Here is a 25456-nt window from a genome sequence, read left to right as displayed (position 1 = left end):
TTTCATGCAGATTATAGAGTTAGGATGATTATAAAATAAGTTTGAGAATGGGGCATAAATGGAGTGCCTCTGTGGTTGTTAATTGTAATAATTCTCATCACTGACAATACTGATCAACAAATGAATTTATTATTTTCAGTTATATTTTCTTTAAACCTTCCAAATCTTTTAGCATGTTAGAGACTCAGTGCTACAGTTTCTTTAATGCTTTCAGATTCTTGGCAGGTGGTATCATGATTAAATACTGACAACAAGGTATTTGTTGCATGTTAATTCTTAAGACTTTTTAAAAAAGATCTTAATATCTGATTTTAATTGAGAAGGAAAGCTGAAGAAATTTTGAGTTGAGATTATTTCAAAGGGAGCATGGTTGAATTTGAATTACCTTTTCTTGGTAATGTTGCCTCAGGTAGTATGTGTTTCATTATTCTCTCTGGTAGTGACTCTCCTTCAAGGCTGAGCCTGAAGGTACTTGTTTTGAATAAGTCTGATTTCTCAGTTGTGTTGCAAGACACCACACTAGATTTCTGGACCAGTGATCCCAGGATTGGTATATGTGTGGTTAGCACATTTTTTCATGGACATAGAGCAGACACCAAATGACTAGTAGAATGACTAAGGCTATTTTAAAATAGTAAATGCTCTTTTTTTTTTTTTCTATTGAAATTCATAATACTGCTAAAGAGTAATCAGGGATATAAACATATTAGTTATGGTCATGTACAAGCAATGGCATACGCTTAATGCTGAAATAAAAAATCCTTTTCTTTGTCCTTTCTGTATATTCTTCCCAAGGAAATGAAAAATACAAGAACACCAGGTTAATCCAAGTTTTTACTGTTCATGTAATTTTTTCAGTAGGTAGAAGCTAGTTTTTTTTAATCAGCATTCAAAAGCTATAGAGATTTCTTTACTGGTGTGCAGAACACACCTGTGTGCACTTGGTCACTTAGTTGTGTCCAACTCTTTGTGACCCATGGACTGTAGACCACCAGGCTCCTCTGTCCATGGGATTATCCAGGCAAGAATACTGGGATGGGTTGCCATTTCCTACTCCAGGAGAACACATAACTCAGTGAAACTATTGCTACAAACAGATGGGCTCCAATAGATGTTTATACATGGTTGCACATGTTAATTCCAAGTTAAATTATATTCATCTCTATGCCGTATTCTATAAATCTCATAAAAAGGACTTCCCTGTGCTTCATAAAAGTAATGCTTTGGAATTCTTGAATTAGATTTAGGACAATGTTACTCGTCTGTATCAGAAACACGCATAATTATCCCATCCAAGATTTTTAAAATGTGGATCATTTTAAAAGTCTTTATTTACTTTGTTACAATCTTGTTTCTGTTTTATGTTTTGGTTTTTTGGCTGAGCACAGCACATAAATTAAAATGAAAGTGATGATCTTTGGGTAATGAGATTAAAGGATGAGCTAAATTTTTGTTTTGCTTTTTAGTTTTCCCCAAATTTCTAGAATGAACAGATATTATTTAATTAGAATGATATAAATCTTTAAAATAAGATAAATGTAGAGAATTTCCTGGAAGACCAGTGGTTGGGACTCTATGCTTTCACTGCCAGGGGTATGTGTTTATTCCCTGGTCAGGGAACTAAGATCCCATAAGCTGCCTGCCCAGGACAAAAAAATAAACAAATAAGATAAAATGTTCATTGCTCAGCCCTGTCTTACTCTTTGGGACCCCATGGATTATAACCTAGCAGGCTCCTCTGTCCATGTAATTCTCATGGCAAGAATACTGGAGTGGCTAGCCATTCCCTTTTCCAGGGGATTTTCCTGACCCAGGGATGAAACCTAGGTCTCCTGCCTTGCAGAAATATTGTAAATTTATTTATGTAAACTGTTAGTTGAGAATTTTTTTTGTTTGATTAGTAATTGATAAATTTATTAGCCCCTTCATGGATCACAGCCTTGTCATGGTGAAAGGGCTTGTGTAACTCAATGAAGCTATGAGCCATGCCATGCAGGGCCACCCAAGACAGACGGGTCACAGAGGAGAGTTCTGACAAAACATGGTCCAGTGAAGGAGAGAATGGCAAACCACTCTGATATTCTTGCCACGAGAACCCCAGGAACAGTATGAAAGGGCAAGAAAATCTGACACCAGAATATGAGCCCCCCAGGTCTGAAGATGTTACAATATGCTACTGGGGAAGAGTGGAGGACAATTACTAATAGCTCCAGAAAAAAACGAAGCATCTGGGCCAAAGCGAAAACGACACTCAGTTGTAGATGTGTCTGGTTGAGAAAGTAAAATCTGAGGCTGTAAAGAAGAATATTGCAGAGGAACCTGAAATGTTGGGGCCATGAATCAAGGTAAATTAGACATGGTCAAGCAGGAGATGACAAGAGTGAACATCGACATTTTAGGAATCAGTGAACTGAAGTGGACAGTAATGGGTGTTTAATTCAGATGACCATTAAATCTACTACTGAGAGAATGAATCCCTTAGAGGAAATGGAGCAACCCTCATAGTCAATAGAAGGGTCTGAAAGGCAGTGCTTGGGTGTAGTCTCAAAAGCAACAGAATGATCTCAATTCATTTCCAAGGCAAACCATTCAACATTGTAGTAATCCGAGTCTGTGGCAACCACTGATGCTGAAAAGGCTGAAGTTGACTGGTTCTATGAAGATCTTCTAGAACTTATACCAAAAAAATAGATGTCCTTTTCATCACAGGGGATTGGAATGCAAAAGTAGGAAGTCAGAAGATACCCAGAATAACAGGCATGTTTGGCCCTGGAGTACAAAATGAAGCAGAGCAAAGCCTAACTGTTTTGTCAAAGAACACACTGATCATATCAAACATCCTTTTCCAACAACTCAAGAGACAACTCTATACAAGATGTTCACCCTTTCACCAAGATGTTCAATACCAAAATCAGGTTCATTATGTTTTTTTGAAGCCAAGAATGGAGATGCTTTATACAGTCAGCAAAAACAATACCTGGAGCTGACTGTGGCTGATCATGAGCTCCTTATTGCAAAATTCAGGCTTAAATTGAAGAAAGTAGGAAAAACCTCTAGGCCATTCAAGTATGACCTCAATCAAATCACTTATGATGATACAGTATGAAATGACAAATGGATTAAAGGGATTAGATCTGATAGACAGAGTTCCTGAAGAACTATGGATGGAGGTTCTTAACACTGTACAACAGGCAGTGACCAAAACCATCCCAAAGCAAAAGAAATGCAAGAAGGTGAAGTGGTGGTCGGAAGAGGCCTTACAAATACCTGAGGAAAGAAGTGAAATGAAAGGCAAGGGAGAAAGGGAAAGATACAGCCGACTAAATATAGAGTTACAGAGAATAGCAAGGAGAGATAAGAAGGTCTTCTTAAATAAATAATGCAAAGAAATAGAGGGAAACAATAAAATGGGAATAACTAGAGATCTTTTCAAGAAAATTGGAGGTATCAAGGGAATAGTTCATGCAAAGATGGGCACAAAAAAGGACAGAAATGGTATGGACCTAATGGAGCAAAAGAGATTAAGAAGAGGTGGCAAGAATACACAGAAGAACTATACAAGAAAGGTCTTAATGACCCGAATAAGCATGATGGTGTGGTCACTCCTCTAGAGCCAGACATCCTAGAGTGTGAGGTCAAGTGGGCCTTAGGAAGCATTGTTAGAAACAAAGCTAGTGGAGGTGATGGAATTCCAGCTGAGCTATTTGAAATCCTAAATCATGATGCTGTTAAAGTGCTCCACTCAACATGCCGGCAAATTTGGAAAACTCAGCTGTGGCCATAGGACTGGAAAAGGTCAGTTTTCATTCCAATCCCAAAGAAGGGCAATGCCAAAGAATGTCCAAACTGTAGTACAATTGTGCTCATTTCACATGCTAACAAGGTTTTGCTTAAAATCCTCCAAGCTAGTCTCCAGCGGTATGGGAACCAAGAACTTCCAGATGTACAAGCTGGGCTTTGAAGAGGTAGAGGAACCAGAGATCAAATTGTCAACATTTGTTGGATCATGAGGAAAGCAAAGGAATTCTGGAAAAACATCTACTTCTGTTTCATTGACTATGCTATAGCCTCTGACTGTGTGGATCACAACAAATTGTGGAAAACTCTTAAAAAAATGGTAGTACCAGATGACCTTACCTGTCTCCTGAGAAACCTCTATAAAGGTGAAGAAGCAAAGAATTGATGCTTTTGAAATACGGTGCTGGAGAAGACTCTTCAGAGTCCCTTGGACAGCAAGGAGATCAAACCAGTCAATCCTAAAGGAAATCATCTCTGAATATTCATTGCAAGGACTAATGCTGAAGCTCTAATACTTGGGTCAGCTGATGTGAAGAGCCAACTGACTGGAAAAGACCCTGCTGCTGGGAAAGACTGAAAGCAAAAGGAGAAGGGGGCAGCAGAGGGTGAGATGGTTAGATAGCATCACTGAGTCAGTGGACATGAATTGTAGCAAACTTTGGAAGTAGTGAAGGACAGGGGAGACTGCAGTGCTGGAAAGAGTTGGACATGACTCAGTGACTAAATAACAATAATAAAATATATTAACTTCAAAATTTGAGTTTAACTTGTGAAATTAACTGTAAAATAATTTTTTAGTTATATTAACTTTTGATTTCACCATCACATTAGCATTTTCGGCTCAGATGGTAAAGAATCTGCCTGCAGTGCACGGGACCCAGGTTTGATTCTTGGTTCTGGGAAATCCCCTGGAGACGGTGGACAACAGTCCATGGGTTTGCCGAGTTGGACATGACTGAGTGGCTGACAATATGCTCTGAGAACATCGTTCTGTAACCTAGACCGTATGTAGCACTTAGGGAATTAACACACACACAAAACAATTTTTACTTTTATAAATTAAAGATCAGTAGTTTTTTTTTTTTTTTTCCCTAGCTGCATGCTTGGCTTGTAGAATCTTAGTTCTCCAACCAGGGATCACACTTGTGCATCCTGTAATGGACATGCACATTCCTAACCACTATACTGCCAAGGAATTCCCTTGATCAGTAGCTTTTCATTACAGAGTTTTAAAATATGTTCAGAGTACAAATACATACCAAAATTTGCTAACATTACAATGTATTTATAGCATCTGAGCTAGTTCAAAAATTGCAAAAATCTGTTAAGAAAAGAATTAGTTAAGTCCGATGAATTCCAAGAGAAACATAAAATTTATTCATGTTGTTATGGCTTTGCGATTAATTGAGCAGCTTTTTTTTCCTCTATTGTTTTGATGTATTGGTCTCCAAAGGCCTTCAATATTTGTCTGCATTTATCTTCAATTCATCTTAATTAGGGAGTTGAACAAAGGCAGTACTCCTTTGACTTTAGAGTTAGATGCTTCTTGGGACCCTCATGGCATTAGTCATCATTAGGGTTGTTTTAGCCTCTTGAAGATGCTACAGGTTGTACTCTTTGGAGACTTTAAAGTACTCTCTTCCTAGTCATCTCATTTAATTCAGTGTTTAATTCAGTGTTCGGTATATTTAAATGCCAGAAAGAGACATCCGAACAATAAAAAATGTGATATTTTCAGAACATTCGTTAAACTGGTAAAACATTATTTTCTCTACTCCGGTCATTTTATAGAGGACCTTGATTGTAGACCCTGATTATTGGAAACTCCTGAATACATAAATCAATTTTGACATTTTCTTTGGTCTAATGATAATGTGATTTAAGAATTACTCTAATAAGTTCCAATTAATGAGAATTGCGACTTCATATTAGATTCCTTCTAATGAGTACTTTTTCATTTTATATCATCAGAAACCTGTGTTTACTGGTCTAGAATTAAGGAAAGACTTCCATTTGGCAATAGGTGGTTCATTAACACATGGAAAGAAATGGACTGGCTGACACCCTTCTTGACAATTGCGAGTGTTTTTTGTTAAAAGAGTAAAAAAGCTTGTCTTGCTTTGGGGGATGAATGGTGGGGGCAGATATTTTATCTAGGACTCTTGTGTTAGGTTTTCTTTTAGGTAAAATATGTTTGAAGAAGGAGACATTGAAATGAAACCAAGTATGGTAGTCACAAGTTTCCAAATGATAGTGAATGTGGAAGTATTAAGGAGAAATTTATTAATAGGATACCTCAGCAGTTAGCCAGTCTATAAATATTTAAAGAAGATCACATTTCATTGAATAGGATTTTAGGATGTTACACAGTTCTAAAGAACCTAAGAGGTCATTTAACCCAACCCCTCACTTTAGAAATTATAGAATTGAGGCTGGGAAAGGGAAAGTAAATTGAAATGAATGTAACTGGTTAGTTACAAGGCTAATACCAGCCCAAGGTTTCTTTACTATCTGCCTAGTGTTCTGGTTCACTACCGTATATTACTACTCTCTGAATTACTGTGCTATCGCAAAGATTAACATAGTCTAAATATTTTGTGAGAAGTGTGATTATGATTGAAGTAGAGGCTAGAAAGTATAGTGATTTGTTTTCTTTAGGTTTGTCAGAAGTTTATTGTAAAATCAGACCAAAGAACTTTAATTTCTTTCACCATAATTGACAAAGTAAATGATGAATAAGTATAAGGACTTTTTAAATTTGGCGTGTAAATGCTTTTTAAATTAAATGTCATAAGAATCAGGAACTCAAATGTATAATTTAAGAGGTTTTCCTGTTAGGTGTAACTGCCATAAAAGTATGGAGAGAGGCACAGAATAATCAGGTCAGAATTGAATGCTGGAGAACAATGACATAACCTAGTTCTTTTTTGTATGGAAGTCACCTCCTGGTATAGGATGAAGGGACATTCTTATCTCATCCCTTGAAATGCTTTCTCTGCTGTTGCAGTGTGAGGCAGGCAGCTAAAAAGATTAGGTTTTGTGTGGATACTGATGTCTCCAAACTATTTTGTTTCAAGTATACTGATATCGGATATCTGTATACTAAGTTATATCTATTTATGTTGAAATCTAGAAGCCTTCACTCTTAGTGGAGGAGGATGAGTGAGGTAGCAGGAAGAGATCAACTTTCTAAGCCTCCCTTTTTGTTTTTGTTACAAGGTGTTTGTACAGTTGTTACTTTTGTCTTGTCTAGTTTTAAAAAAATTATTCACATTGTTTGAAATAAGCAAAAGAAAATTTGAATAATTTTCAAATAGACTGCCTTGATCTCTTGTAGTTTAAAATCATTTATTTTTGCTTGCATTGGCTCTACTGATTGCACTTAAATATTTCTTCTGGAAGGACTTCTGATCTGTGGTCTCACTGGCGAATGAAATCAGTGTAAGCACTTGAATTTGAAATGGATGTTTTTACATTTAAATTGCTGTTCTCTGCTGTAGGAAGAGCTCATGAAAACCATCTATAGTTCATAAGGCTGGACTCTTGCAGTGAAATTAGAGGCCATTAGAACTATTGGTCTTATTTCCAACTGAATTAGTTAACTGCCTGTTAAGGTTCAGAGCTTATTGACCAATAGGCATTTATTACCCTGGCCATAATGACACAGTGATTTCCATTAAATTCCTGGGTTTATGGAAATAGAAAAGAGATCTTGCAAAGAAAGTGATTAGTGGATGCATTTAATTATTAGGATTAATTAGGCATTTAAATGTGGGTATAAAGTATGTTTTAAAAACAAGTATTTCTGTTTCATTACTCTGAGCCAATTGTGCTGAAGGGAATGATGCTTTTGTTGTTGTTCTTTCTTGAAAGTACTTCTGGTTCTCTTGTTTCACAAAGTGTATATACTGAAATTGCTGAGCCATGTCCTCAGAGAGAATTTATCAATAGTACAAGATATTTGGTAGTTTAACATTTGCCATTAATAATATTCAGGATAATTTTGAAAATAACATGGTTGGTATAGGATATTAACTGTACTCATCTGGCAGTTTAAGAAGATGATTTGTCCTTTTTTCAAGGACTTTTAATGTAAGAAATTCAGAACCTATATTTCTGTCACTTCTGTATTTTTATTTAATTATAGTCACAATTTTATAATTAATAAGAATTCTATACATAAGATATCAATTAAATTAAGGGCTTGGTGCATCATTTTTGAACTTGTAGTGGTTAAAAAATGTATCTTAGAAGATAGTTAAAAGAACTTATTAAAAAATTAATATATCCTGAAAGAAGATAGAGAGAATTACAGATTATGACGTGAACCTAGTTTTTAAGCTTTTGGGATTCTATCCGTTTCATTAAGAATTGATGTGGGATCTGAATATTCATCTTTAAGATCATATGAAATGATAAGCTGTAGAATCAGAGCTCCTTCTCTGTAGAAGACTCATTTGCAAATGTCAGCCAACACTCCTTTCAAACAACTTGAAATGGGTTTCTTAATTTGCTTAAGCAGTATAGTTTGAGAAACTTGATGCAACTAAAGTTCATTTGCATTTCCTCTGGACAAGATAAATCCACTTCATTGATACTGGTTTGGATAATTTCTCCCCAAGGGGCAGTGCATCTTTTTCAAACTCGGAGATCCAAGAGCATTATGAGAAAAGCTTCCTAGGCTAAATTCATATCTGTCTTGGTTAGGGAGCTTGCTGAGCCCATAAAAGATGTAAATATGGATTTAGTCTTCTGGGTTTTATTGTCTAAGGAAAGGAAGGAGGAGAGAACTGAGGTTTTGAAAGACATTGAGTTCAAGGAGTGAATTTGGAAGTGGTCAGGATTGCAAATTCAGGAAAAGCAGAATGAGAGGAGGTGTACTAGCAAGATGGAATTCTTTACTAGAAATATTTTTGATGGATAGACTATATGTCTATGGTAGGCTGTAGGTATCTACATATGAATAAAAAGTGATCCTTACTTTCAAAGAACTTATTTTCTCCTTGTTTGTTCATTCATTCATTCAGTAATCATGGGTTACCTACTCTGTGTCAGATACTACCTTGGAGATACAAAGATGAAAAGGCATTGTTTTTGCACTTCAGGAGCTTCTGGGTTGTGAAATCTGTTTCTGACATTCCCATTTGAAACACTGAAAAAAAAGCTTCCCTTATAAATGCTGTTTTAAGGGAAAGCTACATGTTGCAGTTGTGGAGTCCTGACTTTAGAACCAGACAGTTCTGGGTTTGAATCTGTTCTGTCATTTTTAAGCTATTACTATGGGCAAGTTACTCAACCTTTATCAACTCAAGGTCCTAATCTTTAAAGGAAGACATAATAATCTACCTTGCAGGATTAGTAAGACTAAATAACATTCCTTGTGTGATAGTGCTGATCACAGACTAATATCAGTTGCATTTCTTTTCCATTCCATAATATTGTCAGCCCTGTAATCCAGTGACATCTTATATGAAGTAGGTCATTATGAATTGGCTGGATAAAATAACTACCATTTACAGTATAATTTTTTAATGGAAAAATGCTTAAAACATTCTGAGCAGCTGGCTTGAAGATGAACTTTTGAAAAACAATTGCTTTGTAAGTTGGGAAGGATTCATATTCAGTTTCATAAGCACTTGTTTATATGTTGTTTTGAAACAGTTCTTTAATTATTTAATGTGCAGCTTTTATATTCCTTCCTAAGTTGATTATATGCGTTCTGAAAGCTGACATTAATTATCTCTTCTTACATACTTCTGTAATACTGAATACATTATACCTGGTAGACAGAACACATGATTGATGAAAGGTGAAAGTTACAGAAAAAGGCCAAAGATGAATTCATTTAAAAATGCAGAATTGTTTTGACTCTGCAGTTTAAAACTTGTTAACAGGTAATACTAGAAAAGAGTGTTTCAATTTACAAGTTTTATAGAAAAAAGAGCTTAAATGATAGGGGGAACAGTGTTAGCAATTTGTGATCTTGGGAAGAGATGCATAAACACACCATTGCTGCACCAAAGGTACCAGTCAAATAGTACACCTGAATTATGTGCAGGAGAATCTAACAGGTCAACACCAGCCATTAATCTGAAACTCTTTAGCCATTGGAGGCATCAGGGGTCTGTAAATGTTACTCTTTGTGTATGATTGCCAAGACTTAGATTTATTAATAGAGTTATGCAGTTGTACTCAGTGGCTGCACTTGTTTTCAAATGATTTTGTAAAATATAGAAAAAGCCACTGAACAGGTAATTTTTAGCATGTTGATATTATACCTCAATAAAATTTCTGATTATTTCTCAATCAAAATAATTTATTAAGTTTCTAGTTATGTAGGCACTGCTAAGCTATTCTGATGGTTCTTTTGAAAGATAATTCATTTCCCCTATTTCTGCTGTTTCTTTTTTGGAATTGCTGCCATAATTTCATAGCAGTGCCTCACTCCTCCGACTATTACGCTGATGAATGGAAGCATCCTGTGCTTGTCGGCAGGCACTAAGTAGGCTCTAAGCAAACTAAAATTCATTGAATCTTAGCAGGGCTATTAAGAAAATAAGTGCAAATTGTCAGAAGAGAAAGTTGTTACTTAACATCATCCCTTGACTCTTGGGTAAGAAATGTTAGGCAAGAAAGAGACTGTTCCAATTTGTCATCCTCCTGAGACCTGAAGATGTTATCTGCAGTGCTGAAATAAGCTCTTCCTTTCTATAAGCAGAGAAAATGAGAAAGTGGTTTATGCCCAGATTGGTCCATTTAGTTAGGAGGACAGTCACATAAATAACTACCTAAGAAAACAAAAACAAAGAAAGAAAATGGGAAACCTGAGTCCCTGATGTAGACCCTTTCAGGATTAAAGTCTCTGTAAATACTATGTGCAAAACAGAACTCCCCAAGTAGGGTCTAACTGTGATGTGCTAAGAGGATGACATTGTGAACTTCAACCTCTCTTTTCCTTAGTTTTTCCCTGTATAAGAATAGAAGTCATTTTCTTTTCATATCTCATAGGGGAAAGCTAGATTAGCTCATGATTGAGAGAAAGCACTGGCATTAAGGGGTTACAGAGATGTAATGAGGATAATAATGTAATTATTGAACATGTGTCAGCAGTAGGATGTGACTATTTAGAAGCGCATAAGGTCCCAGGATGTACACAAACAACATATATCAACTAGTTGGCATCAAGTCCTGTTTATTATGTTTCTCTTACTTAGTTATTTTTCTTTAAGGTATATAAATACATCCACCTTAGTGAGACAGGGAAATCTTTGGGGGTGAGTCATACGGTAATAGGAAGAAAGTGGGAGGCAGCATGACATAAGTGAAAGAGTATGGACTTTGGCATCAGTTCATCCTGTTTGAATTTTTGCCCACTAGATGTGCACCTTGAGCAAGTCTCTTTACTTCTCTGAACTCTTCAAGTCCTTCATTTTAAAAATAGGGATGATAATGCCGAAGTTGTTAAAGGAACTGAATAACTCATCTCAGGCCATTCTTTCCACTGAGGTGTGCTTTTTTAGAGCATAGTACCCTTTTTATACTCTCAGGCCTTTGCACTTCTCCCTGCATTGCTCTTTCCTTGGCTGGCTTCTTACCATCCTTAACTCTCAGCTTAAATGGTACCTTTCCTGGGTATGTTTTAAAATAATGTATGTCTCCCCCACCAGTTATTCTTTATTACTATACATGCTTTGTTTATTGTACTTTCACAACTTATATTTTATAATTTTTTTCACCATGTACTTGTTTACTCCTGCAGTAGATGAAAGCTTTAGAAGTGCAGAGACGGTATCTGTGTTCTCTCCCGTGGAGTGCCTAGCACAGAGCTAATCATACAAATATTTGTTTAAAGAATGAATGAATGAATGTAAACATGTGGAAGAGTGTTGGTAAATTAAGAGGCACTTAGTGAACAGTAGGTATTATCACATTGTTAGTAATTATACCTCTACTTATGATGTAGGTAACCATTCTTTTTTGCTTCCTGCCTTAGGGCTCCAGGATAGGGCAGTCGACAGTAGAGCACTTGCATATTTGCCCCTTCACTGGATGTCAAAGCCAAGAGGGAAATGGTTTCCTTCTCCTCTAATTAAAATGTAGCAATCAGTTCTGGTTACAAGGTGGTTGGTTATATTCTATAAGTCAGTAAAAACTGAACCATTGCTCCTAGGGGAAATACAGAGTTAGGTTCCTGCAGGTCTCTGGTCACAACATTTTTGTCAGATGATCTACACATAACCTTGTTTTATGTGTGCTTCTGTTTAAATATACCCAAGTTAATGTATATTGTGGATTCATTAACATTGAGCTCATGGCCAGAAGCACTGTAAATCATTCCTGAACAAGGCTTATCTAAGACATGTATTTTCTCTGTAAGGAACATAATAGACTTGTACCTAGAAACACTCTAGACCTACACTTGGGGGCCAATTAAAACAGTGAAATCACCAATGAAAAGGAAAATTGTTTACTTTTGGCATCTGAAATAAGAAGACAACGTGTCAACTTGTTTTAGGAATATAGGGATTAGGTAGCTCAAATTTTCTCTGCTCTGCACATGTCTTGTAGTGAACATGAAAGCACATGTAGTATTGATTTTTAGTGTTACAGATAAATTTTAGTAAGTAGTTGAATTCTCAAATATAGAATCTGTGAATAATGAGATTAATTATACATATTGCTATACATTTTTTAATCTCACAACTTCATATTTTTGGCTTTACTTTAAATAATAGTTTATATAAATATAATTGTATAGGTAACTGTTATACACTAGTTTTGTTGTTCATTTTATACAAAGCACATTTCATTTTTAACTGTTCTTTTTGTTTCACAGAGGGTTTGCAGTGTATATTGTTTGTGTGTGCTTTTCACTGAGATGTCCAAAGCAGGATTTTACTTTTAAAAATATCTTTATAATTTTTAAATCATCCCCATGAGTTACAACCCTGAATTTGATCTTCATAGATTTATCCCTTGACTTTATTTGGGTTCTGTTTGACCTTGTTTGAAAGAGTTGGCAAATGGGTGAAATACTAGTAATAAAAAATAAAACCTGAAAAGAAGAGTTATCTATTCACCTGTGAAGGACATTTGGATTATTCTCAGTTGGGGAAATTCTGTGTACAATAGTGGTAAACCTTCATGTACAGGTTTTGTGTGACCATCTGTTATTTTTCTAGGAAAAAACACCTAAAAAGTAGGATTGCTAGATTATATTGTTAAATCTTCCTTGGAAGAAAAACTATGACAAACCCAGATGGCATATTTAAAAGCAGAGACATCAGTTTGTTGACAAAGGTTCATATAGTCAAAGCTATGGTTTTTCCAGTAGTCATGTATGGATGTGAGAGTTGGACCATAGAGAAGGCTGAGGTCTGAAGAACTGATGCTTTAAAATTGTGGTGCTGGAGAAGACTTTTGAGTGTCTCTTGGACTCAAGGAGATCAAACCAGTCAATCCTAAAGGAAATCAACCCTGAATATTCATTGGAAGGACTGATGCTGAAGATGAAGCTCCAGTACTTTGGCCACCCGATGCAAAGAGCTGACTCATTGGAAAAGACGCTGATGCTGGGAAAGATTGAGGGCAGGAGGAGACGGGAGTGACATAGGATGAGATGGTTGGATGGCATCACTGACTCAATGGACATGAGTTTGAGCAAGCTCTGGCATATGGTGAAGGACATGGAAGTCTGGTGTGCTGCAGTCCATGGGGTTGCAAAGAGTGGTATACAACTTAGAGACTGAACAACAAAATAGTTAATCTGTATTTTATTTTATAAGAAACTAAAAACTATTTTCCAGATATTTGCATTGCACCAGCACTGTATGAGTGTTCTAGTTGCTTTCTATCTTCACCAACACTTCGTTATTGACATTGTTTTTTCATTTTGTTTGTTTGCTATTCAAATAGGTATATAGTGGTTTACTTTTCATTTTCTTGACTAATGTTGGCTGTTAACTAAAAGATGTTGAACATCTTTTCATGTGCTTATTTGCCATCTCAGTAACCTCTCTGTTGAAGTGTCTGTTCAAATCTACTGCCTAATTTTTATTGGGTTCTTTGTTTTTTTAACTCAAGTTTTCATAGTTCTTTTATTTCAGCATTATTCTTGAAGGATGTTTTCCTGAAGGTTTATAGAATTTCAGGTTTATATTTCTTTTCTTTCAGCCCTTTAAAAATGTCTTTACTAAGCTTTCTGGCCTTCATAGTTTCTGATGAAAAATCTGCAGTCATTGGAAATGTAGTTTTCCTGCAAATAACATGGCAGTTTTCTTGGATTGCTTTTAAGATGTTTTTCTTTGTTTTTAGTTTTCAGTATGTCAATGCAGGAGACATGGGTTTGATCCCTGGATTGAGCAGATCTTCTGCAGAAGGAAATGGCAGCCCACTCCAGTATTCTTGCCTAGGAAATCCTATGAACAGAGGAGTCTGGGGGGCTGTAGTCCATGGGGTCACATAAAAGTTATACACACAGCAACAAATGCTGATTATGATGCTTTTTGACACAGATTTATTTGGGCTAACTCTATTTGGGATTTGCTGAACTTGAATCTGTAGGTTATGTCCTTCACCAAATGTGGGAAGTTATCAGTTACTTCAAGTTTCCCCTGTGCTTCACATTTCTTACTGTCTTATACTGGGATACCTACCAATGACATGAATATTGTAGCTTTTGTTATTGTCCAATGTTTCCCTGAGGCTCTGAATATCTTTGGTTTTCTATTATCTTTCTCTCCATTGTTCAGATAGATAATTTCTTTGGTCTGTTTTTAAATTTACTGATTCTTTTCTCTGTAATCAAAGTTCTGCTATTGAACCCCTTCCTAGATATTTCAGTTTAGTTATTTTATATTTAATTTTTTTAATTTGGTTTTTCTTTGTATCTTTTATTTCTTTGCTGGGGATGTCATCTTTTTTGCAAGACTACTTGCCCATCTTGCAACATGAATATAATAGTTGTCTGATCATGTTAACTTCTGTGTCATTTTAGAGTTGGCATGTGTTGGTTTCCTTGTGAGTAGAAATTTTTTTCAGTTCTTCACAGGTGAAGTGATTTTGCTTATATCCCAAATACTTTGATATTATTCATGGCATCTTGTTTACAATTTAAGAAGAATAAATTTGTTTATTTTAATAAACTATTCGCCTGATTAGGTTTAGGCTGTAAGTCTCAGCCCATATTTTGTGGACTTTGGTTCCAAAGTCGGTTAAGTTTTTGGAGTTTTTGTAGTTGTACTGGGACCTTGCCTTTGTATGCACCACCCAATGGCCAGTTTGAGAACCAGATGGTAGTCTGTCCTGTAGTTTAGTTCTCAAAACTTTGGTATGCTATTTAAGGTCAGATCCAAACACCTCTTTATGGGATCTCTCATGAGCTCCCTCCTACATCTTTTTAAAATTCCCCAACACTTTCCAGCTCTCTGTCTGGCTGCCCTCTTCCCTTCTCATCCACTGGCCAACACTAGGGCTTTAGTTTTCTCTGCGATGCCATGCATATCCTATAATTATGTCTTTAATGAGGCATCAAGTAGTGAAAGGGCAGAGAGACAGAGCGAGAGAGAAAAAAAAGCTGTGGGACTCATCCTGAACTCTGGGCACCACAGGTCCTGTGATCAGGGCCCTCTTCCTCACAAGTTTATATGCCTGCCCAGCAGCCACTGCAGTTACTCTCCCTGGCACTGTTGGTTTGCCTGAGGTGTTGGCTGAGAAAGAATGGAAAGAGGATTTTAAAAATGGGTTTTTTTCCTACTCTTTCTGACCCTTGGGAGTTCTCTTTCTTGCTTCTGTGACTGGAACAGGACTTTTCTTGGAGAGCTTTTATTTGCACAATTGAGTGTTTCCTTATTTTGAGCTGCCTTTGAATCCAAGGTGCGTGATAGCAGATGGGAAGAATACAGAACACAAGAGGAAGCCCATTGCAGCTTTGGTACTACTTTGAATTCTGGTCTCTTTCCTCAGTTCATCTACTGCATTGGCTGTTCAGAGATCTGTTCCATGAAGTCTTTCCAGATGTGATGGTATTCAGTGGAAAGATGGGATGCTTACTCTATCTTGCCTAGAAATGGAACCTTTTCTCTTTTGAAAAGATCAAAAGTACATCGTTATGTTTCTGTAGTGGTAGATACTGAGGGGAAGACATTTTTCTTTTTCTTGGTTTTCATTATGATGTGTGGCACCTTAACACACATGTGACAACATAGAAAGATTACCTGATATAGGAAGGGGAAAGACATAGTCTATGAAGTTCATTGTTTAGAAAAGCACACATGAAATATTTGCGTTAAGGTTTTTTTTTAGGACCATTCTTGCCTTTCCGCTCTGTCCTTACCACTTGCTCATGTCACCCTGTCTTGTCCCTCTTCTTAGTATGCTTTCTTTCTGGGTGCTCTTTGTCTGAGCTGGCAGCTGACAGTGAAGAAGCTGTCAGTGGTTTCTGGCAGCACTTTTCCAACTTTGCTTCCCCAGTACCTGAGGAGTCAGAAGAGAGGACTATCCAAGGGATTGGGGCTATAGATGGAATGTAGATGGGTATTTATTTATGTTTCTTAAAAATCGTTTGAACTCTTTTATTTTCTTCTATAATTTTCATATAAAAATAATTCTCCATTGATTATTTTTTTTTAAAAAGTAACACAGTGGTGCAGGAAGTTCTGCATGTGTCAGAACAATGGTTATTATGGGAGTTCTCTGTATTTTTCACTCAGTTTTGCTATGAATCTAGAATTGCTGTAGTTTACTAATTAAAAAGATTCTCTCCCAGAAAGTTCAAATAGATTGGATGTTTCAGGGGACATGTTATGTTATCATATAGTTTTGACCTCCATGGTATAATGCTATGGACTTGCATTTGAATTATACTTTGATGAGAAAAGTAAGAATTATGAAACTATCAGCTGTTAGATCAGAAAGATAAGAGAATGAGCAACTAATGGTGGGATTTTGTATGCTCAAGGACGCCTTGTATAGAATGCCTGTATCCTGATGTATAGCACTCCTGGCAATAATTTCTTATAGACTGCTTTCTGGAGGGAGTGGATTCCTGTTAGTCTGGTATGGTTTGGGTGTAGCTACATTATGGTAGGTGAGATACCAAGTGCTTTTTTCAAAAGTTAGTGAATCCTATAATTCCCATATTTTGGCTTCAGTGTTTTTCCTTATTCCCTTGCTCACCATTATTTTTTCCCAGTCTGCCCCTGGTTTCACACTCTCCCCAGGATCATTTGTATGTGTGAAGGCACCCGTGCTCAGTATTCTGGAGTAGAGGGAGGGTTGGTGGGGCAGGGGCACAGAACTTACGCTGAAGCCAGATGATTATTTGGAGAATGTTCAGATAATTCCCTGGTGTTTTTTTTGGCATGACTTTACACTCCTCCTGTGCCACACCCATAGAGTGACGGCACAAGGTATGGGCAATTCAGAACCATCACTCTAGGGGACTTCAAACTTCTTCCCTTGTTTAGTTTCAAAGTTTACAAGGGAAACTCAAGATGATAGTACACAGGTTTTATAATCTGACATGACCATTAGCGTTAGGAATTCCTCCAGTGCTAGAAAATGACACCTACTTAGTTATTTAATTCCTGGTTATCATTTCATCTTTAACTGCAGATTTCTATCAGATTTCTAGTTTCTTTTCAAAATATGATTTTCCCATAAACTGTTACTTTAACAAATTTGATAGAATTAGTTTAAAGTTAATTTAGGGTTAAGAAATAGCTGATATGGTATGAAACAATCATGATTGAGAGCAGATTTCTTTTAGAAATTGCTACTGTATGTACCAAAAGCAACATTGAAGAGAAAAACACTTCACAGCTGCAGATTTGGTTAGAACATTATGTTTAGGCCATTTGGGCCTTTGACTTTGGGTTACAAACTGAATAATGGTGTTTTCTACAATAGCCTTCAATCTCTTGCATGTGCTTTCAGCAAACAATAAGACAGACTAGTGAAAAAATATAAGCATAGCTTTCTGGAGAGATAGGAATGATTACTCCCAGCTGAGCAGGTAAAACATTGCTACATGAAGAATGTGTTCTTTGCTGATTCTCAAGGTTTTATTTATTTTTATTTTTAATACAAACTGTCAGCATATAGAAGCAAAAGAAACTCCACTTGAAAAATCTCAGAAAATTAAAGCATAGCAAATTGTATTGCAGGTAAAAATCCATTTTTAGCCAGCAAACAAATAAGCATTGGCTGAGAAGCTTGCTGATGGCTCCCTTTGTTTCTCTTTGATTTAAAGCATCATGCCTGTAATCTAATTAACATCAAACTGAGTTGCAAGTACAGTGGCCTGTTTGGTTCAATAATAATACATTTATATGAAAGGTTTATGAAATGAATTTCCCCTCCATCCAATTCATTAAAAATTGTTCCACAATCAATGGTTGCTAATGGAATAGAGATTAAATATTCATGTTCATAAATTTTCTGTGTCATTTCTGATTTTCCTTAATTTCTGCCTCCATAGGTTGGATTTTGCCAGTGTAAGAATGCCCAAACAAAAAGCTTGATTTAGAGGTTAACTGCACACTATTAGTTCTTTTATCAAAGAGGTAGTGTGGAATAGTAGAAAGTTTGTGGCAGCAGGGATGTTTCATAACCACCTCTTTTGTGCAATAGTTGTCATAAGAACTTCTTGCAGAATATCGTGAGGGTTAGTGACGAACTATGGAAAACAACTAGCACTGTGTGGGACACAGAGTAGCAGTTCAGTGATAACTAGAAGGATTTTGGAAAATAAAGTGTCTGTGCACTAAAAGTTATGGTTTTATAATGGCAAGACTGATATGGTAAGACTGGGTGCTTGTTAATTCTTAGATAGGTGTTCAGGCTTGGACCTCAGAACATCTTGTAATTCTAATCATCAGTATATCAGGATAGAGTCTTTATAGAAAGGACTTTTTCATGTTTCCACAGATAGATTTTTGTGTGTCTTCTATTTTTTTTGCCATCTCTTTTTTCTTTTCCACCTAGGCTAAGGGACTTGATTTAAAGTGCACATGATGTTTTTCCCAGGTAACAAATTTACTAGATAATTGAAGCCTACCCAATCAAGTGCCAAAAGTGTAAAGATTTTTAAAAGCAATTTTGATTTAAAAATTTCCATTAAACAGATTACCTATTTATAGGCTTCTGAAATGGAAGATGCCAAACATAAGTTAACTATTCCGTTAATGACCAAACGTGATCATTGAGATCATCAGTTTTTGTTTTGTGCTTACTTTTTGTCAGTTTCTCACCCACTTTACCACAAGTAATTTCTATTGTGTGAGGTGGTAAAGCAGATGAGCCACCTGATTAAATAGCAGATGCCAAGTTGAGACTCAATAGTGAGAAATTCATTTCTCCTCAGTTTTTAAAAATGTAGCCACTCTTTTTTTCATATACCATATGTGATATCAATTAGCATTCTTTGTTGACATTGTTACTATCATCCTCTCTGTAAGTGGAAATGAACATGAAGTTGGGAGAAGTGCCTTAGCTAAAGGCACACAGCTGAAAAGCAACTGGAATAGGATTCTAGTGTCAGCCAATGAGTCTCTTCTGCAGCAGCTGCCCTGGAAGTTAAGTCACATAGCTTCAGTTCCCAGCTTTTGTAGTAGTTATTTTTATTTGTTGAGTGTATACCCTTTCACTTTGTGTTTGGATGTTTGTTGTTAAAGGAAGACCAAACTCTAGAGCTCTACTGTCTAATACAGTAGCTACTAGCCAGTTGTGGCTGTTTAAACTTATTAACATTTAGTTTCTTAGTCACATGGTTCACATTTCACATGGTCAGTGGCCACAGGTGGCTGGCCAGAGGGTACTGTTATTAGACAGTATAGAGAACAGTTTCATCATTGTAGAAAGTTCTGTTAATTTCTCCCTTGTCCTAAATGAGCATACATAACAAAATATGTTATAAAAATAATTTGTGCTTATGTATCCATCCGGGTTCCTATTTGATGCAAGACTGTGGAAACTTGTTGAGGACATGGGTCCTATCCCTTCATTTTTATGTGTCATATTTTAATGTGACATATAATTTTTAATGTGTAATAAATTTTATAGTGGGCATTATGTGTACATTTACATTTTGCTTGTATGATGGATATGTTTTAAGGAGTACAGTCTTTTATTTTCTCATATAATGCCTTCCTAAAAAAGTATATGAAAGTCAAATATGTGAGATGGCAAATATACAAATATTAAACAAGAGATTGACAAATACAGTGAGTAAGGAGCATTAATTCCTAGAGAACTGAAAAATAAAATCTTAAATCATGCCTTTCCTTTTAAGATTCATTTAAAAATATATATTCTCTAATTTTATCCTTTTCCATCAAAACTGAGCATAGTTAGTTCTGTGTGATGTTAAAACTTTTCTACTTTTGCCATCTTGTAATCATTTTCACTTTTGACCCAGTCATGGTTAAATTGTAGTTTAATGCTGCTGCTTTTAAAAACTAAAATCAGAATTTCTGTTTTTGCAATTTCTCCTCATTTTAAAATGAAATAGCAAGGGAAAAGTCAGTGAAATAGTTCTGTGACTTACCAGTATTGTTGACAAGATGGTGATGTTATGGTAGCAGGTGGTATGATGGGCTGGCAAGTATACTACCATATTATAGAGATATTTATTCTTCAGAAGATATTAAAAAAAAAAGTTCAAATTCAAACAGTGAAAAACAGGTTAGGAACATTAAAGTATAGCATTTAAAAGTACAGACTAAATCAAAGGCAGAGTGTTTGGGAGCACTTGTACTAAGTAATAGATTATACTGTACATGCAAGTAAACACTTAATTTTATGTATCATTACATATTATATACATTTATTTTTTGTTATGAATGTATATATGTACTTATGAGCATAATTTATCTTATTACTCATTTGAACCATGGAAGAGGAGGAAGTTTAAGTTATTATTGAGTTCAGTGATGTTTTAGAATTGTGAATAGATTGTTGAAAGAAAAGACTTAAAGGTCCTTCATTGCTTCCAGGGGTACTTAAGGGGTGAATAGCTTACTGTTTCATATGTTTAGTCTTTGAGTGTTTTTACTTTAACCGTATCTTAGTCTGTTTGGACTGAAATAACAAAATACTGTAGACTGGGTGGCTTAAATAACATTTATTTTTCACACGTCTGGAGGTTGGGAAGTCCAGGATCAAGGTGATGGCAGATTTGGTATCTGGTAAGGGCTGATTTCCTGACGTCTTCTTGCTGTGCCTGGTCTCATGTGGTAGAAGGGAAGAGAGAGCACTCTGGAGTCACTTTTATAAGGGCACTAATCCCACTCTTGAGGGGATTAGAGACTCTTGAGACTCATTGTCTAATCACCTCCCCAAAGCCCCACCTCCAAATACCATCACACTAGCAATTAGGTTTCAACTTATTAATTTTGGAGTGACACACACATTCAGTCTAGCAAACTCTCTGAGATGAGAATAATGTACATTCACTAAGGACAAAATATTAACAATTTTAACCAAAGGATGTAAGCACTTTGGTCATTAATTACATTTTTATTACTGCTGAAATGTTATAAACCCTTCCTATTGTAAATAGTTATTGCAGGTAGAAGTCAAGAAATTTTACTCTTTCCCTCTAGACCATGAGCACCTTGAGTCCAAGTCCTATCTTTATTTCTTGTTATTTGTGGTACACATCACAGTACCTGCTTCTGTGGATTTTTAGAGAATGTTAATTGAAGTAGTATGGAAGGAATGAAAACATACTTGTAACCTACTTGTATTTCTATTATTTGTGAGATTACTTAGTAGCATGGGTGGAATAATTACTTAAGATTCTTTATGGTAAACAACGAATATATAAACAACTCTACAACATTTTAAAATCTAGGCATTCCCCTGTAGTCCAGTGTATTACCTAGCTCCTTACAAGTCTTTCTTCTTGGCTAAAGCTTCAGGTTAAAACCATTGTTCTCAGGGCATAGGGGCTCTCAAAAGTCAGTCCATATTGCCTTCCCTTCTCTGTCTGTTGCATAACAGTGACCAGAATGTGGGTGTATACATGAGGAGTGCTGAAACAGGGAGTATAGTATCTGAGGTTGGCTGGGCTCAATCCTAAGTGACCCAGATTTGTCCCTTTCCCAGATGCTGCTGCTTCCTATGAAACCTGTAATAGTAAGAGAATTAGGTCACATCAGTTTTTAGTTTAGTAAACAGCAGTGAAACTCAGTGCTCCTTGATCTTTCCTTTAGGAGAGACTGACAGAGAATCCTGTGGGGGTGGGGGGTTGCTAAATCTCCCAAGATCTGTTAGTACCAACTTCTTTTAGTTGGGTGGTTCAGATTTTGTCTGGGAGCCTTACAGCAGTGAGTTTCCCAGTAGCTAATAGCCTTACATGGAGCAAGAGGGAGGAGTGAATAAAGCAGTGATAGGAATTGAATGCTGTTACAGTGAATAATGAAATGTTTTAAATATTTATTGGACTCTCCTTATGTTCTGTTAGTCTGTAATTATGTGTTCTTGTTTTCCTCATTAATCATCAAAATAGCTTACTTTATTAAGTATTTACTCTATATCAGGCACTGTACTGACAACTCTAAGCTTTTAATAGAAAGTCTTGTGACGTTGGGTTGGGGATTCTGGAAGGACAGAGGGAGGGTCATTCTGGAAGGACAGAGGGAGTGTCAGGGGAGGTCTCGGATCTTCTCACCCTTACCTCTTTTCAGAATCTTCTCAGGAAGGAAACTGAGACTCTGGACAGCGTGATCCAGTCATATCTTTCCTCATCTAATTTCTGAGTGTCCTAAGAAAGCAAAATGTGTATGTGTTGTGTTGTGCTCTGCTTAGCTGACCAGTCGTGTCTGACTCTTTGAGACCCCATGGACTGTGGCCCGCCAGGCTCCTCTGTCCATGGGAATTCTCCAGGCAAGAATACTGGAGTGGGCTGCAATGTATTCCTCCAGGGGACCTTCCCAACCCAGGGATCCAACCCAGGTCTCCCGCATTGCAGGCAGTTCTTTACTGTCTGAGCCGCCAGGGAAGCCCAAGAATACTGAAGTGGGCAGCCTGTCCCTTAAGGCTCCAGGGCATCTTCCAGATCCAGGAATTGAATCAGGGTCTGTTGCATTGCAGGTGGATTCTTTACCAGCTGAGCTTCCAGGGAAGCAACTCCTTTGTTTATTTGATGTCATAACTTTCCATTAACATTGAACCCACTAAGGAGTATATTCATCATACTTTTCTGAGACTTCATTTGGGAGACAGGAAAATCAGTGATTTTCTCAGTAATGAATGATATGCTTTGATTTAAACAGATAAAAATTATCAAAATTCATTGAGACTAATTAAATTTTTTACGCTTTTTCTCCAGTTTTATTGAGATTTAATTGACTTACAGCACTATGTTAATAGTTTAAAGTATATAGCATAATGATTTGACCTAAATATATTGTGAAATGATTACCATTATAGATTTTTGCATTTCTTAAAGTATATACCTGAAATCATTAGCAACAGACTTATTTTGTCTCTCTTCATAAGTAATAGTTTGTAAATATTTCATGTATATATTTACATATACATGTGTGCTGTGCTGTGCTCACTTGCTTCAGTTCTGTGTGACCTCATGGACTGTAGCCCGCCACGCTCCTCTGTCCATGGGATTCTCCAGGCTAGAATACTGGTGTGGGTTGTCATGCCCTCCTCCAGGGGATCTTCATGACCCAGGGATCGAATCCCTATCTCTTTCATCTCCTGCACTGGCAGGCAGGTTCTTTACCATTAGTGCCGCCTGGGAAACCCTCCCCCCCACACACACACAAATTTTTAAATATAGCTTTAATGTAGCATTTCTAGAATTATATAAACTATAGTTATTTTTAGTTGGAATGTGGTACATGTTGCCTCTTGGATTATAGAAATCACCTAAAATGTTAGATGAAAAGGATAGTGAAAAATGTGTATAAACACATTAAAGATTAAAAAGTGACTGAGTCCACTGAAAAGAAGTGATCTTATGAATTAGTGATGAAAGTGTATTTACAGGTTATTGTCTTACTAAAGTCTGAGTTTTAACAGCTGCTGATAGTTTAAACTAATAGAAGTCTGAATAGACCATAATAATTTGAGTATTCATTCTGTTTATGGATTGTTTTTTAATAGAAACACTGAATAGTATTGCTTATCTTAAATGACCTCAAAGCATAGTTGTAAAAATGAAATAAGGTAAGTAATTATGTTTTGTAAACATGAAAGGTGCTCTCTCATAGTGTGTATACATAATATAAAATTATGTATTAAATTTGAATAGTAGTTTTAGAAGTTGTTTGAAACTTCATTTAGAGCCCATAAATATAATTTGTTACAGTTGAAAAGAATATTGGATGAAAAAGTTACATTTGTGTCACAAGCATAGAGTATTGTAAAAATATTTAAATAGGCCAAGTATTTTAGAAGCAGATGTCATATAAGCAATGAATGCATTAATAATATGTCAGTTTTATGTGTTATTTAATCAGGTTCAAAACCCTTTGCTGGTTATATGCTTGAAACACTTTGATCATTTACTTGATTTTACTCTGTGTTTGAAAATAAACTATAAGTTCTTATGATCATTATGAAGTTTAAATATTTTATTAATTTTCTGGCCCTTTCTGTAATTAGCTGGAAGGAGGGATTTTTTTTTATATTCACAGTTGATAATACCAGTTTTTAAACTAATCCAATTAAAAGATGCAAACAACAGCAATCTTATTTTGTTTCAAGCAAAGCACATGTATTTTAAATAATGGTTTTAAAATACTATGTCTGAAATACCACATTAAATGTAGCCATGTTAAAAAAAAATGTAGCCATGTTGTGTTACTCATTATTACAATTATCTTAATACTAATCACATGCTGATATATTCCTTTAATTAATGAGGAGAAAACAAAATAAGTGAAATTGGAGTGTCTCTCATTTGTCTTGTGCTGTACTAGATACTTTGGTGAGACGTAAAGAAATCTCCAAACCCCTGTCCTTGAGGAACTTATGCTACTAAATTGGGGTAAAAGGTTTTAAAATCATCAAAAAATGGTAAAATATTATATACTATGTGAATAAGTACCAAAGAATGTGATAAAATTATTTTGTTCTAGAAGTCAAAAGAATGAAAGTTTTAAATATAATTTGCCTGCAAGAAGTGTGCTTACATTTTATGATGTTCAGAGAAGTCAAATTTGATTACAAACTCTTTACTAGGTTTTTGAACTGAAATCACCTCAGTGATAGTTCTGCTGACCTATTGTTCTAGTTAAGAATCTTCCTCAGCCTGGTGGAGCCTAGTGTATAAATAATACATGCATTATCTTTTATTTATTTCCAGGCATACTTCCGACAGGGTGTTGCCCTCCAGTACCTTGGATGTCATGCCAATGCCCTGGCAGCCTTTGCATCTGGGTTGGCTCAGGACCCCAAGAGTCTCCAGCTTCTGGTGAAGATGGTAGAAGCAGCCATGAAATCTCCCATGAGAGGTAAATATGATAAAAGTATTTGTCCCAACACTAATTTAAGTCAGAACATTTCTATTCTTTGAAGATTTTGACTCAGGCATTGAGAATTGATAAGTTATCATATTAGCTAAGATTGGATATTTTAGACAGAGGAAAATTGGAAATCACTGTCAATAGCTGACATTAATGAGGCACAATGAGAC

General features: G+C 36.1%; 1 pseudogene; it reads left to right on the top strand.

Annotated features, from left to right (window-relative positions):
* The window catches only part of LOC133053549 (MYND-type zinc finger-containing chromatin reader ZMYND8-like), a 78427-nt pseudogene that overhangs the window by 22869 nt on the left and 30102 nt on the right, over positions 1–25456 (top strand).

Source organism: Dama dama, chromosome Y (genome assembly GCF_033118175.1).
Source record: "Dama dama isolate Ldn47 chromosome Y, ASM3311817v1, whole genome shotgun sequence".
Taxonomy (NCBI): Eukaryota; Metazoa; Chordata; class Mammalia; order Artiodactyla; family Cervidae; genus Dama; species Dama dama.
This window is presented reverse-complemented; position numbering and strand designations above follow the sequence as displayed.